General features: G+C 50.6%; 1 pseudogene; it reads right to left on the bottom strand.

Moving 5' to 3' along the window:
* Window positions 1-293: 293 nt before the first annotated feature.
* LOC125546786 (uncharacterized) lies at window positions 294-15,066 on the bottom strand (annotated as a pseudogene).
* Window positions 15,067-16,818: the final 1,752 nt, after the last annotated feature.

The following is a 16,818-nucleotide window of genomic DNA, read 5'->3' on the forward strand; positions in this document are numbered from 1 at the left end:
CCGCCCTTCTAGCTACAGCCCGACGTCCATTTCGAAAATATTAGTGCATGTCAACAAAAATTCTATTCCGTTTCGAAAAAAAGCATATAAGCCGTTACTTCTTACCCAAAGGATCTTTATATCCAACAGACACAAAATATCCATTCGAGTGTTTGAATACTTTCACTGCTGATCTGATGTCGAGGTAATTGCTGCATCGCCACCAAAACCCACCATCTCTTAAGCTAAAGTAGACCGAGCTAACCCCTATATTAGCATATTACAAAGTTAAACAGAAGGCACTGTAGAATCATTTAGGACGTGAGCTTGTCAATCTGAATGTGGAGGGACACCAGCTTAGCCCCGACCAGCAGCTTGGACAGAACTATGAAGAAGGTCAGCTCCTGCACGGCGACGTCCCCGGGATCCCTGCTGCTTGTCACCTCCATTTCCACCTTGATGGCGTCGGTCCTACCTTTGGGCTCCCCTGGTGGGCCATTCGCCCACAGCTTGGCCACGTAGTGCGGCAGTGGGGACGCCCCCGCTCTGATGCAGACGACCGACACGGCGATAGGCGCGCCGATGTCGAGCACGCCGCCGACCAAGAAAAACACACGGCCGTCCTCCTTCGCGAACAGCAAGAGCCGTGGCTCCGACAGTGGCACTTGCAGCTGGAGCGCCTTGTGTCGTGGTTCTAAGTCTGACAGTAGAATGGGGGGTAGGAATGTATAGGCAAGATCCTAGCTATGGAGGAGTTGTACATGCGAGTTTTACGAGTTCAGGCCCTTCTCGGAGGGAGTAATAGCCCTACATCTCGGAGCCCGGAGGCGGTCGACTAGATTGTATGCGTGTGAGTTACAGGGGGTGCGAACCCTTCTCCCAGAGGAGGGGGTGGCTTATATAGAGTGTGATAGGACCCCAGCTCCCCTCCGTTACACAGGGTTCAATGTTCATAAAGAGAGAGCGTTACAGGTAATGTCTGTAATAAAGTGCTATGAATGATCATTAAATATACGAGTAAATGCCCGTCTGTTGCTTGTGCAGAACGGCTTTAGGTCTTCTTGTACGTCGAGTGGTCTTTTACATGGTCGAGTGGTTGAATAGTCGAGTGACTTAAAGAAGAAGTAGTCTCCGAGTGAATGGTAGGTCGAGTGGATTGTGCTCGACGCCTTTATTGGGTCCACCTTGTTTACTCTTAAACTTCTTTGCTTCTAGGGCAAGGACCTTAGGTAGGACGTATAGGTCAGGCCTATTACCCTACCCCAGGTCTATGTCCTCATCATTAGCCCCCGAATGGATTGAGGTCTGTGTGAAAAGAAGGTTGAAGTTGATCTTGCCTTGACTCTTGCCTTTCTCAAGAATTCATCTCTGAATGGAGGCCAGTGTTGGAACTTTCGGCTTCGTTTCAGTTGCCTTGATCGATTCAACAATTACCGATTGGTTTTTATAACATCGCATGTCGAGTGTCATCTTTGATGCGAAATCTTTGGCGTGATCAATTGCCGAGGATCCCGGATTTCGCGGGATTCGAAATTTCGGTAGGAGCGCGCCAGACGGAACATGTTGTGGTAAGCGGAGTGGATAGACAGGGCGTTTTGATTTCCGCGCCACCTTTTTCGCCACGTATCCCGTGCGTGACTGTTTGAGGGATTTGACAGGATTGCCCAGACCCACGCGTCATCCACTCGGAAGTGGGCCTTTAAAAGCGGCGAGACCGAGGCGTCTGCACTATGCGTGCCCATTCTCCTTCTTCTTCCTCTTGCTCCTTCACCCCATCCGGCTTCTCCACTCTCGACACCACCGCTCCGCCGCCATGGGGAAGGAGAAAACGGCGGCGCTGGAACGCGCGAAGAAGGCGACGGGGGCGGCGAAAAGCAGGAAGACGAATCAGGGGTCTTCATCGCACTCGGGGCTGCCGCCGGGTTGGATCCAGGGAGATTGGATCCGATCTTCACTTTGACAGGAGGACTTGGACGATATGGCCGAGTTAGGGCTGACCGTCCACGAGTCTGCGCGGCTGCCGGAGGGGGAAACGGAACCGCAGCCGCAACCGGGTGAGTGCGTTCTGCTCGCCACCCATGTCGACCGCGGCTTCTCTCTTCCTCCACACCCCTTCTTTCGGGGCTTCTTGAATTTCTTTGGGGCCCAACTCCATCATTTTACTCCCAACATCATCACGTATCTTGCCGCGTTTGTATCCATGTGCGAGAATTTCCTAGGGTGTCGATCACACTGGGGTCTTTTCAAGCTCCCAAACAGTGAAGAAAGTGAACTCGAACGACGAGAAAACCCATGTTATCCAGATGTGTGGGGGTCTGGGTATTCAGAAGAGGAAAATAAGTTCTTTTCCCTCGATGACTCTTCCGGAGTCGGTCAGGGGCTGGCATTCGACCTGGTTCTACCGCCAGGACATCGTGACACCAGGCCAGTCGACTGGACTTCCCCCTTTCTCTTTTGATCATGTTCAAACACCATCTTCGTTGAAAGTGACTGCCGTGGAGAAGGCGGAGACAGGCATGCTCGTCGAGAGAGTGGTTCAGTTGATCAACGAAGGTGTCACTGGCACGGATCTACTAGAGGTGTTCCTCGGTCGGCGCCTCCAACCACTCCAAGCTCGTGACCACTCCATGTGGATGTACTCCGGGGCTGGTGACACCGCTCGGGTTCATCCGGAGGAGGTGGCGGCCAAAACAGTGGCCGAGTGGCTGAGGGGTATCACCGGGAACAAGGACAACCCCAGGGGCGCCAGGAGAGTTAACCCTTTCAGCGACAGAAACCAACCAGACAAGGTTTGGCCATTTCAACCGAGCTTTTAGACGTGTTTTCCGACTGTTTGTTGATCCGACTGACTTGCAGTCGGCTCCTTGTTTTGTAGATTTACACGGAGATGTATTCAATGCTCAATGGTGAACAAGCTCTGGAGCAAGACCAAGAGGGCGAGGACAGTGCGGAGGAGAGCGGCGAGTGGGAGTCACCAGCCGACGATGATGAAGATGAGAGTGATGAGTCGGGCAATGAGGAAGTAGCTGACTCACCGCCTCGTTCTGAACGTCGAACCAAGCAGCACCATGATCCCGTGGGCAGGTGCGGTAAAGCTGTGGTGTCGAGTGCTCCATCTCAAAAATGCGCTCGGTCTCCGACTCCAGAATTGGCTGAGAAGGTCACCAAGCAGCCCAAGGTCAATCCTTCGAAGGCTCAGAAGACCTTGCCTAGAATCAAGATGGACGTTCATGTTGCTTCTGGGTAAATGTTCTTGCTGTATTTTCTTGTTCCGACTGACTTTTTTGTTCTGACTGAGTGGATGATGAACCTTTACAGCCCGACCTCCGCTGCGACTGACATGGAAATTGACAAGAATCCGGTCGACAAGGAAACCGACGACACAGCTACCTCCAAAGCCAGTAAGTCTACCCGATTCGAATTTATTTGGACGACTGGATTGTTTGTCAGCTATCTGTACGACTTTCTCTGTTTATTGTAGTTCCACGGGACGTTGTTGTGCTCCCGGATGATGAAGAAGAAGTACCACTGAGGGGGAGGAGGAGGAAAGACAAGGACCTGGGCGGGAAAGCGCCTGAGGTCTAGGTTCTTCAGTCGACCGTGACGCCTGGGGCGGCAGTCGAGCAATCGACAGATCCGGCTCGAACCAACATCACCTTCACTGTCCCGCTGTCAACTGGTTGTCCATCAGGATCAGCTGCTCAGACTTCTGCTTCCCCAATACAACTCCATGCTTCAGATCCTATAGCTGCTTCGACTGCTCTGCCAGCATCGCTTTTTACTGCATATCAGACTCCGGACGACCCATCGACTGCTGCCAAGGAAGCTCTTCTTTAGTTAAATCTTGTGATGGGGCAAATGAAAGTGGTGCATGAGGCCAGCCAGGTGGCCTTCAACGCCGAGCTGCTCTGCAAACCAATGTCCTGGTTAGTTGGTCGTATTTCTCGTCTGATCACCCACTGGGGTGTGGCTGTTTTGAAATTGTATAAGTTACTTTGGATCGACTCAAGCTGAATCTTTGAACTAGTGGGGGCACTCTGAGTGCACCCACTAGGTGTAGTCCCCGAGACCATAGTTGACCGCGGGCAGTCGACTGTGGTCTGAGAATCTGAACTTTCTTTTTTACAACTCGCGCTGGGCGGACCATGCCGAGTGGAATTAAAACCAGTGGGGGCACACTAAGTGCACCAACTGGGTGTAGTCCCCAAGACCATAGTTGACTACGGGCAGTCGACTGTGGTCTAAGAATCTGAACCTCTCTTCTTTTTTTGATGGTAGTCTTGGAGTAGCTGTCACAGTGATGTCTTTCGTTTCAATCGACTGACAAGTCTTACATGTTGGCCGCAGAAATCTTGTGATCTCGGTGCTCAACTCTCTACACTGAACCAGCAACAAATCAGCCTCAACCTTGATTTGGAACTGGCCAAAAAGAATCTCAAGACTGCTCATGATGAAGTAGCTGCCATGGGAGGTAACCGATCATGAACTGTTTATCTTACTGTTGCTGACACTTTTCCTTTCCGTTTTTTTAACCGAGTGACTCCACTCGAGCAGATGTACATAGTGAAAACCGTCAACTCCAAGCCCGTCTGAAGAGTGTTATTTCTTTAGAGAAAATGAAGCGGAGTTTGGAGAAGAAGGATCTGGATCTTGCTGCTGCACAGAAGGAAGCGTGAGAGAAAACTGTGCTTGCCGACAAGAAGCTTGCTTCGGTCGGCAAGCTAGAAGAAGAGAATTCCAAACTGAAGACTGCTGTTTCTGATGCCAATCGGGAGGTCGAGCGACTGAAGAAGGACAAGGACAAGCTGACTGACGAGCTTGGGAGCCTCAAAGTTAAGAAGGGCAAGTTGGACTCTTATCTGGGCCAGCTTGCTGCGAAGATGGTCTTAAACCTTGAAGGTACTGATGGTTGACTGACTTGTTTCTGTCGACTGTCAAGTCTAATTATATCATCGACTCACCATTCACTCAACTGTGCAGAGTTTTGTCAAGACTTTGAAGCGAAACTGGACTCCATAAACTGTCCAGTCAAGGATGATGTTGCGATGAATGTGCTACGGTTGGAATCTCGCATGGACAGCGCGGTTACTTATCTTGCCCGCCTGAAAGCGGCGATGACTCGGGTTGATGCTGAACTCTGGCCTCAGGCAGAACTGTCCCAAGATCTCGAGTCCCTGATGGCTCGACTGAATCAAATCCCCGACCGAGTGCAAGAATGGAAGAAGTCATCCGCTTGCTGTGGCACTGATGTCGCGTTGTCCCTGGTCCGAGTGCACTGCAAAGACGTCAAAGAAGACAAGCTGGCGGAACTCAAGGATGCTAACACCAAGAGACACACTTTCCAGTCCTTCATGGACACTTTCCTTGAAGCCGCCACTCGCATTGCAGATAGCATAGACCTTGACAGTTTCTGCGACCCAGCCAGTCCTTCTCCTGACGCGTGACTGAAAAACGTTATGTCCACCTTTATTTGCCTCGGAATGCCGAGTGATTGTGTAACCGTTAAACTCCTTCGGGCTTGATGCTCGAATACTTTTGATGGAGTGCATGTTGTATTTGTGGCGTAGCTCGGAGAAGAAGGTCGCGGTCGACCTGCACCTCGTCGCCCTTATAGATAGGGATGGAGCGTATGTTGTACTTGTGGCGCAGCTCCAAAGGAGAAGGTTGTAGTCGACCTGCACCTCGTCATCCTTGCAGATGGTGATGGAGCACACGTTGTATTTGTGGCGCAGTTCCGAAGGAGAAGGTTGCAGTCGACCTGCACCTCGTCGTCCTTGCGGATGGTGATGGAGCACACGTTGTATTTGTGGCGCAGTTCCGAAGGAGAAGGTTGCAGTCGACCTGCACCTCGTCGTTCTTGCGGATAAGGACGGATTTTTTAAACTTAGGCGAGTACTGGACTGCACCTAAGCCCCCCGAGTGGGAGGGTTGCTCACCACTCGGTAAGATTTTTTAACCTTAGGCGAGTACTGGACTGCAGCTAAGCCTCCGAGTGGGAGGGTTGCTCACCACTCGGTAGGATTTTATAAACTTAGGTGAGTACTGGACTGCAGCTAAGCCCCCGAGTGGGAGGGTTGCTCACCACTCGGTAGGATTTTACAAACTTAGGTGAGAACTGGACTGCAGCTAAGCCCCCGAGTGGGAGGGTTGCTCACCACTCGGTAGGATTTTTTAAACTTAGGAGAGTACTGGACTGCAACTAAGCCCCCCGAGTGGGAGGGTTGCTCACCACTCGGTAGGATTTTTTAAACTTAGGCGAGTACTGGACTGCAGCTAAGCCCCCCGAGTGGGAGGGTTGCTCACCACTCGGTAGGATTTTTTAAACTTAGGCGAGTACTGGACTGCAGCTAAGCCTTCGAGTGGGAGGCTTGCTCACCACTCGGTAGGATTTTCTTTTAAACTTAGGCGAGTACTGGATTGCAGCTATGCCTCCGAGTGGGAGGCTTGCTCACCACTCGGTAGGATTTTACAAATTTAGGCGAGTACTGGACTGCAGCTAAGCCCTCGAGTGGGAGGGTTGCTCACCACTTGGTAGGATATTTTAAACTTAGGTGAAACAGATTCGCGGCTAAGCCTCCGAGTGGGAGGCTTGCTCACCACTCGGTAGGATTTTCTTTTAAAGTTAGGCGAAACGGATTTGCAGCTAAGTCACCCACTGGGGGATTTCAGATGCAAATAAAAGCAACAACAATCGTTTACGAGGACTATAAAGCTCTTGTCTTTGATAAGCAAATTACAAAGGTATTTCTTATTACATTTTATTCGGATGAGTACTTAAGTGTAAAAGGGGCGGAGCAACTCCGCATTCCAAGCCCGTGGCTCGTCCTTCTTATGCTCGACATTGTAAAGGTGGTATGCTCCGTTGTGGAGCACTTTGGTGACAATGAAGGGGACTTCCCAAGCAGGAGCGAGCTTGTGTGGTTTCTGCTGATCCACTCGAAGAACCAAGTCTCCCTCTTGAAAGGCTCGACCTTTCACATTTCTGGCGTGGAATCGACGCAAGTCTTGCTGATAAATGGTCGACCGGATCAAGGCCATCTCTCTTTCCTCCTCTAGGAGGTCGACTGCGTCCTGCCGAGCTTGTTCTGCTTCATCTTCAGAGAAGAGCTCGACTCGTGGTGCATTATGAAGCAAGTCACTCGGTAGAACAGCTTCAGCTCCGTAGACCAAGAAGAATGGAGTTCGGCCAGTCGACCGATTGGGAGCTGTCCTCAATCCCCAAAGAACTGATGGAAGTTCATCAACCCAGGCGCCCGCTACATGCTTGAGGTCTCGCATCAGTCGGGGTTTCAATCCTTTGAGAATCAGGCCATTTGCTCTCTCTGCTTGTCCATTCGACTGGGGATGGGCGACTGAAGCATAGTCGACTCGTGTGCCTTGGGAGGCGCAGAAGGCTCTGAACTCGTCTGAATCGAAGTTCAATCCATTGTCAGTGATGATGATGTGTGGAACTCCATATTTGAACGTTAATTCTCTGATGAAGCTGACGGCAATACTAGTTTCCAGATTCTTGATAGGCTTGGCTTCAATCCACTTGGTGAACTTGTCGACTACTACAAGCACCTGAGTGAAGCCGCTCCTACCAGTCCTCAGCGGTCCAACCATATATAATCCCCAAACAGCAAAGGGCCAGACAAGTGGAATGGTCTTTAGGGCTGACGCAGGTTTGTGGGACATATTGGAGTAAAACTGGCAGCCTTCACATCTGTCGACTATATCTTTCGCCATTTCATTTGCTCATGGCCAATAAAATCTAGCTCGGTATGCTTTAGCCACAATGGTCCTAGAGGACACAAGGTGGCCACAGGTCCCCGAGTGGATGTCGTTGAGGATCGCTAGACCTTCTTCCGGGGTTATGCATTTCTGGCTGACTCCGGTTACACTTTTCCTGAATAGCTGTCCTCTTATCACAGTAAAGGCTTTGGATCGATGGACGATCTGTCGGGCCTCTTCTTCATCCTCTGGGAGTTCCTTCCTAAGGATATACGCAATGTACGACACTGTCCAGTCAGGAGTAATACACAAAATATCCATGATTAGGTCGACCACGGCTGGAATCTCGACTTCAGTCGGATCGGTGGCACTCTTTGGCTGTGGGGGCTCTTAAGTGAAGGGATCTTCTTGGACTGAAGGGGCATGAATATGCTCCAGGAACACATTACTGGGAATGGCTTCTCTCTTGTAGCCTATCTTTGCTAAATCATCGGCTGCTTGATTTTTCAGTCGGGGTATATGATGGAGCTCTAACCCCTCAAACTTATTTTCCAACTTCCTCACCGCGTTGCAGTAGCCAGTCATGGCTGGGCTTCTGACGTCCCACTCCTTCATCACTTGATTGACTACCAAATCTGAGTCGCCATAGACCATGAGGCGACGGACGCCGAGTGAGATGGCCATACGTAACCCATACAAGAGTGCTTCATATTCTGCTTCGTTATTGGAGGAATCAAAGTGAATCTGGAGGACATATCTGAGCTTGTCTCCTCGGGGGGATACCAGTACTACCCCAGCGCCGGAACCATTCAGCATCTTGGAACCATCAAAGAACATGGTCCAGTGCTCCGAGTGAACTTGAGTCGGCAGTTGCTGTTCGATCCACTCGGCGAGGAAATCCGCTATTGCTTGGGACTTGATAGCTTTCTTTGCCTCGAACTTGATATCTAAGGGAAGGAGTTCAATCGCCCACTTTGCCACTCGACCAGTTGTATCTCTGTTGTTCAGAATCTCTGGTAATGGAGTGTCGCTGACGACTATAATGGAGTGGTCAGAGAAGTAATGTGCAACTTTCTTCGTAGTCATATAAATCCCATAAACAAGCTTCTAATAATGTGGATATCTTTGCTTTGATGGAGTCAAAACTTTAGAGACATAGTATATTGGGCGCTGAACTTTGTAAGCTTTTCCTTCTTCTTCCCGCTCGACCGTAAGTACTGTACTGATGACTTGTCCAATGGATGCAATGTAAAGCAGTAAAGGCTCTTTGCTGGTTGGAGCAGCAAGCACCAGTTGGGTGGAAAGCAGGGCTTTAAGCTCTGCAAATGTTGCATCAGCTTCAGGATTCCACTCGAACTTATCTGACTTCTTCATCAGTTGGTAAAGAGGCAGTACCTTTTCACCGAGGTGAGAAATGAATCAACTTAGGGCGGCCAAACAACCAGTAAGCTTCTGGACATCATGCACACGCACAGGGCATTTCATCCGGAGTATGGCACCCACTTTCTCTGGGTTAGCGTCGATCCCTCGTTCGGAAACGAGAAAACCGAGTAATTTTCCGCCTCGAACTCCAAACATGCACTTTGATGGATTAAGCTTGATATCATACCTTCTAAGGTTGGCAAAGGTTTCAGCAAGGTCAGCCAGTAGGTCGGAACCTTTACGTGACTTGACCACAATGTCATCCATGTATGCTTCCACATTCCGACTGATCTGAGTGAGTAAACACTTCTAAATCATCTGCATGAATGTGGCTCCAGCGTTCTTCAAGCCGAATGGCATAGTGAAATAACAGAAGCACCCAAATGGGGTGATGAAAGCTGTTTTTATCTCATCGGGTCCATACAGACGGATCTGATGATACCCGGAATAAGCGTCCAAAAAGGACAAACGCTCACACCTCGGAGTCGAGTCGACTATTTGGTCGATGCGAGGGAGAGGAAAGTGATCTTTCGGGCAGGCCCGATTGATATGTTTGAAGTCAATGCACATGCAAAGTGAGTCGTCCTTCTTTGGGACCATGACAACATTAGCTAACCAGTCAGAGTGGTAAATATCTCGGATAAACTCAACTGCTAGAAGCCGAGCCACTTCTTCACCGATTGCCTTTCTCTTCTGTACAGCGGACCGTTGAAGATGTTCTTTGACTGGTTTCACCTTTGGGTCGACTCGCAAACGATGCTCAGCCAGTCCCCTGGGAACACTTGGCATGTCAGAAGGTTTCCATGCAAAGATGTCCCAGTTCTCACGGAGGAACTGGATGAGCGCTTCTTCCTATTTGGAGTCCAGCGTTGTTGAAATGTGAGTCGGAGCAGCATTGGGATCCGTTGGGTGAATATGAATCGGCTTCGTTTCACCAGACGACTGGAATGCTGAATCTATGGCAGGCTTCTTAGCTCGCAACAAATCACTCGGATCTGCATTTTTTTGATACTCCTGCAACTCCACTACTGCCATCTGTGCATCGGTGATCTTTGAGCCCTTCTGGAAGCACTCTTCTGCCTTCTTTCGATTGCCAGTGATAGTGATCACCCCTTTAGGACCAGGCATCTTCAATTTGAGGTACACGTAACATGGCCGATCCATAAAACGTGCATAAGCTGGCATGTCCAGAATAGCATGATAAGCACTCTGGAAATCCACAACTTCAAATGTCAACTTTTCTTTGTGGTAATTCTTGGAATCACCGAAAAGTACATCAAGGGCGATCTGGCCGAGTGACACAGCCTTCTTGCCAGGAATAACTCCATGGAAACTCATATTGCTTTCACTGAGTCTGGACATCGGAATGCCCATTCCTTTCAACGTCTCTGCATACAGTATATTCAGACCACTGCCACCATCCATCAGAACCTTAGTCAATCGAGTGCCTTTGACTTCTTGATTAACCACCAGCGCTTGCCTCCCAGGGGTGGCTATGTGCGCTGGGTGATCGGACTGGTCGAATGTAATGGCAGTCTGAGACCACTTCAAATAACTGGGTGTCACTGGAGCGACCATGTTCACTTCTTTGTTGATGACTTTCAGTCGACTCTTACTCTCAACATCAGCGAAAATCATCAGAGTGGAATTGACGTGGGGGTAACCATCATCGTCCTCTTCCTCATCCTCAACTTTGTCCACTTCCCTCTCCTTTTCCTTGGGTTGTTTCTCTCGGAATTGCTGGATTAGGAGTCGACACTGTCGAGTGGTATGCTTCGGGTAAATGAAATTACCCTCTTCATCTTTCTTGGTGTGAATGTGGCATGGTAAATCTAGCACATCATTTACATCTTGATCTTTTACTTTCTTGGGGTTCCACGGTCCTTTGGGTTTCCCTTTGAACTTTTCTTGAGTCACGGCTAAGGCTTCTCCAGGAGCAGCTAGCTCGGCTTTGCTCTTCTGCTTCCGACTGGAGTTCCCACCTCCGGTTTCGTGGGCGACTGTTTTGTGCTTGCCACTCCGGAGTCGGTCTTCCTCTTCACCATTGGCGTATTTGGTGGCAATCTCCATCATCCGAGTCAGAGTCATATCTCCTGTCCGACCGAATTTCAGATTCAATTCCCGATACTTAACGCCTTCTTTGAAGGCACAAATTGCTTGGTGATCTGACACATTCTCCACTGTATGGTGTAATGTGATCCATCTCTGGATATAATCTCTCAGAGTTTCATTCGGTTTCTGAACGCAACACTGTAATTCTGTCAGCCCTGCTGGCCGTTTGCAAGTACCTTCAAATGTTCTGACAAATACTCGGGCAAGATCTTCCCAAGTATAAATACTACCAGGCGCTAACTGATTCAGCCACGCTCTGGCCGAGCCCTCTAACATCAAAGGGAGATGCTTCATGGCAACTTCATCGTTGCCACCACCAATTTATATAGCCACTCGGTAATCCTCAAGCCAAGTGTCAGGCTTGGACTCACCAGTGAACTTACTGACTCCAATCACCAACCCGAAGTAGGGAGGAATCACCGCAGCCCTGATGGCTCTGCTGAAGCACTCTGGACCTGAGACATGCACTCTGCTGCTGGTTGGAAAATCTCGGTCATGGCATTCTTTGTGAGCTCTGTTTCTGTCGACCAGACCCTGAACGAGAATAGATCTCGCATCAAAGCCCGGTTCCCTGGGGTCGACTGGAATCCTTCGCCCACCATTGTGAGGACGTCTATCATCATGCTGCCGAGGCACGTATGACCCACTCCTTGGGGGAGGCGTGGGCACTCGACGACGATCATCGTGATCGAGTCGGTGATCATACTGCTCGTGGTTTCTGTACTGATCTCGTCGGACCCCACGTCCCTCACGCCTCGGGGGCGATCTCGGGCTGTGAGCCGACTGGACTATGTCTGCAACCACGGATCTGCTATGGATCCTATTCCGCGACTGAGATACTATTGTATTCTGCTCTCCCGCTGCTCGGAGCAAAGCCCGAATCTGCACCAAACCTCGACCAGCTTCTGACTGGGAAGGTTGAATTGGCTCCGCTATTTGGGCCGTAGCTGCGAGATTCTGGATCGGAGTTCGGTATACCTGAGTCAGAGGCGGAAAAAGTTGGCGTCAACTGGACTCGGGGATACGCTGCCGAGCACGCTCGTCGAGTGCACGCTGGAGGTTCTCCAGTCGAGTGCGCTCAGCCAAGTTGGCCAGGCGCGCCTCCTCCAAGGCCTGGGCCTCAAGGGTTTCTCCAACGATAGGAGTGTGAAGCGCATCCATGTTCCGGCGGCGAAGTTCTTCCCTCCACTGCGAAGAGAAAGGTTCGGGGTGGTACTCTTCATGAACACGCGACGGATCGCCATCCCCATCGTCTCCGTCTTCACGGGTGAAGCCAGGAGGACAGTGTGGTCCATTGACCATCAAAACTTCCGCCGCAAGGTCGCTGTTGTCGCACTCGGATGCAATCTCTATGGAGCCAGTCGACAGGTCGAACAAGCCGTATAGAGTTTCGTCAGGCTCGATTGCCGCGACTTGGGGGGTGGCCGACTGGTGAGCCACCGCATGTCTCACCCACCGCTGAAGCCTCGATCGACCGGAACGTTTGCTCCGGCGGGCTGCAGGGAGGGAGGTCAGCACAGGAGCCGACCGATACTGAGTTGACAGCTGTCGTAGGAGGATGCCACGGACGCACACGCAAAAGTGCGTTGCCCGCCGGACGGGGAGCGCCTCGACGTCAAGTGGCGCTTCTTGGAGCCAAGCGGAGTCGTCGGCGACGAATACGAGCGCGCCGAGACGGATCTCGCGGCCCTCGGCCAAACCTCCGCCTAAAACCATGTTGATGGGGATTGGAAAAATCGCAACTTCTCCAACAAGTCGCTAAGACACCGGCCCCAAGGTGGGCGCCAACTGTCGTGGTTCTAAGTCTGACAGTAGAATGGGGGTAGGAATGTAGAGGCAAGATCCTAGCTATGGTGGAGTTGTACACGCGAGTTTTACGAGTTCAGGCCCTTCTCGGAGGAAGTAACAGCCCTATGTCTCGGAGCCCGGAGGCGGTCGACTGGATTATATGAGCGTGAGTTACAGGGGGTGCGAACCCTTGTCCCAGAGGAGGGGGTGGCTTATATAGAGTGCGCCAGGACCCCAGCTCCCCTCCGTTACACAGGGTTCAATGTTCATAAAGAGAGAGCGTTACAGGTAACGTCTGTAATAAAGTGCTACGAATGATCATTAAATATACAAGTAAATGCCCGATTGTTGCTTGTGCAGAATGGCTTTAGGTCTTCTTGTATGTCGAGTGGTCTTTTACATGATCGAGTGGATGAATAGTCGAGTGACTTAAAGAAGAAGTAGTCTTTGAGTGAATGGTAGGTCGAGTGGATTGCGCTCAACGCCTTTATTGGGTCCACCTTGTTTACTCTTGAACTTCTTTGCTTCTAGGGCAAGGACCTTAGGTAGGACGTATAGGTCAGGCCTATTACCCTACCCCAGGGCTATGTCCTCATCACCTTGCCGTACTGGATCTTGTGCACGAGCATGGGATGCACGGTGCTGATGTGGTGGGAGAGCACCGGCGGCGGGCCTTCGTAGCCGCAGACGGGCACAGGGCATTTGCAGGGCGCGAGTGGACACATGCTTTGGTGATCGGTGAGCTTGCGGTAAGTGACGTAGAGCCCACAGCCTTCATGCGGGCACTCCACCCTCACCGAGGAGAGGACGGCATCCACCGCCGTGTTCCGCACGTCGAAGCCACCGCCACGCTCGCACTTCTGGCACTGCCGCTGGTTCCCGGGGCGCTCGACGCGGCAGTCCGCGCAAGCCAGGTGCCCTCCCTTGCACTGCACAAATCAATCGAACAACACATCAATCAAGAAACCTACACCTTGCTTGATCAGCCGAATGGACGAGGTGTATTCGAACCTCATACACTGGAGGCTTCAAGGGGCGGAGGCACAAGGGGCAGTGGAGCAAGGTGAGGTCCATCAAGACCATAGAGAGCTCCATCGTCGGGTCATGTTCCGTCTGCATGATCTCGCCCTCCTCGTGCACAACCATCTCTCGCTTTATTAGGGCCGGGGCATTACAAAGCTTTACCGTCACATATGCATACTACTTCAAGGTGCATTAAATCAACACATGCAAGTATCAAAAGGAGAGTCACGACATGCATGCATGCGTTGTAATTAATGCATCCGTAAACGCAGATTATTGAAATATATCAAGTGCAATGCTTTGATGTGTTGCGTCAACTCGTACAAGACCGAGAAGTTTGGTTACTACAACGCCCTCTCGCCTTAACCGCAGTTGTCTTTGGCTGCATGACAGGTGGGCCACCGACCTATTGGGCCCACCTATCATGGACGCAAAGGCAGGAGCAGTAAGTCAATGAAGCTGCCTCCCTCCCTCGCCCATGAGTGTGGTGGCTGGCAGGACTAGGAGAAGCTTTCGTTCGCTACACGCTCTCCCTCCCGTACGTCGTGGACATGCAGCAGTTCAATCGGTGTCAGATGGCCAGAGGCATACTGTAGTACTCCTCCACTGCAGTAGTACTCCATCATTGGCCCTATTTGAATCCACGGGTTAGAGTTAGTTTGGGTTAGTTTGGACTCAACTAACCCAAAAATATCCAAACAGAGGGTTAGTTTGGGTTAGATGCATCTAACTCATCCAAAAAATCTGACCCACCCAAGAGGTGCTTATTTGGGTTAGTTCTTCTCAGGACCACCAAAAAACACCTTTTTCTCTCACTCTTCCCGAGGCAGATCCCTCCTTACTTCCTCGAAGCTTCTTGTCCTCTCCCTCCCTCCCTTTCGCACCGCCCGTGAAGGCGCCTCACCGTATCCGCGCTCCATCTAACCCTGCTATCCAAACACCTTTTTGTTTAGAGTTAGTTCTGGGTTAGTTCTGGGTTAGAATTTAACTCTAACCTCTAACTGAGTTAGAGTATCCAAACAGGGCCATTGTTCGACTTCCCGAAGAGGCGAAGAGCCAAGCGCAGCCTGGACGCCCGTGTGGCAGTTTCATGTGTAGAGTAGTCTAGGATAGCGTGTACCGTGCATGTAAGCTTAAGGGCCTGTTTGGTTCCAAATAAGTCACCAACTTATAAGTCGAAAGTGAAAAAGTGACTTATTTTGCCAAACAGACCCAACTTATAAGTCACCCCCTTTTGCGTGGGTCCCATCACCTTTACATAAAAAAACAAGGTGAGAAGGTGTGGTCAGGTGACTTATAAGTCAGATGACAACCAAACAAGTGTGACTTATAAGTCACTGATTTTAAGTCACCTGACTTATAAGTCAGGTGACTTATTGGAACCAAACAGGCCCTAAAATCGTTGGGGTCGGCTCCATGCTATATTTTTGGTTAAATTAATCTTCTAGCCCTACCTGTCATCCTGGTGATTCTAGTTTGCACGCTCGTCTAGTCAAGACAGGAATATATTTTTTAATTTGTGGTGGGGTAAATGTTAGAGGTTGTAGCAAATGGAGTATTGTACACTGCGGGTCTTTCAGCCAAGTTTAGAGGCAACCATGTGGGGCCAATGCTATGATGCGTCGTGTCAACTTGTACAACAAGGAGAAGCTTGATTTTAATACTACTACATGCCTTCTCCCTCGCCCATGCGCTCGGTGGCTCGCACACGAGGACAGGCTTTTGCTTATCCCTCCCGCTCGCGGTGGACGGACATACAGCAGTGGATTTGAACATGCAGCAGTGGATTCGATATTGTAGAAGCAGTAGTAGTAACATCATTGTTCGTCTTCTTGAAGAGGCGAAGAGCCAAGTGCAACCCGAACGTGACAGTTGCGAACCTTGGAGCACGCATATAGCCAGGCTCTTGCATGAGACAAAATTGCTATGTGAGCCCACTATTGTAGTACTACTTGCTAGTATAGCCCTGTAAACCAGAAAGGAGTATTTGCCTTTCTAGAGATTTCAACAAGTGACTAGACTGCACCGAGACGGAGTACATATGGAGCAAAATGAGTGAATCTACACCGTAAATAAATACGTAGTTCTCTCGTTTTCCTCTCGGCCTTGGTCGCGGTGCACAATATTGAGTATACTAGTACTATTATCTTGAAATTTACGAAGTCACCATAGGCACCTTGTTGTCGACAGGAACGTCTCCTGACACGCGATAGACGTGACCGGCAGTCGCCTCACCTCCATAGGTGCTTGAATGCCAAGGAGGAAGAGGGTAGCGGTTCCCGAGACGTTGAACGGTCAATGATGCATCCTCAAATTACTCTACATGCAGAGGGAATTAATTGGAGAAGCAGAATAGAGCCAGCACGATGTGAATGCAACAGAGTTTGGATTCTCATATAAAGGCGTCCCACCATTCCAATCCATCTACTCCTTAGTCTCTGCGCAACACTGCTCACTCCAATCCAAGACCAAGTGACCAGGAGCCAGAAGCACCTATGGAGGCGATGGTCGCGAGCGGCAGTCGGCTGTGCCAAATCATCCAAGGCACCGGCCTACGGCCCTGCACCGCGCAGCGTTTCCAGACGGTGCTGGCGACCGCTGGCGTCGTAGCCCTCGCCGACGCCGGCTTCACCTCTCGCATGGACGACATGATGGTCAACTCCATCCGCAAGTTCGCCACCATCAAGAAGCGTGTAGCGAAAGCTCCTACTAGTCCTGCCAGCCACCACGCTCATGCGCGAGGGAGGGACGTAGCTTCACTGACTTACTGCTCCTGCCTTT

This window comes from Triticum urartu, chromosome 3A (assembly GCF_056163025.1).
Source record: "Triticum urartu cultivar PI428250 chromosome 3A, HENAU_Tu73, whole genome shotgun sequence".
In the NCBI taxonomy this organism is placed as follows: Eukaryota; Viridiplantae; Streptophyta; class Magnoliopsida; order Poales; family Poaceae; genus Triticum; species Triticum urartu.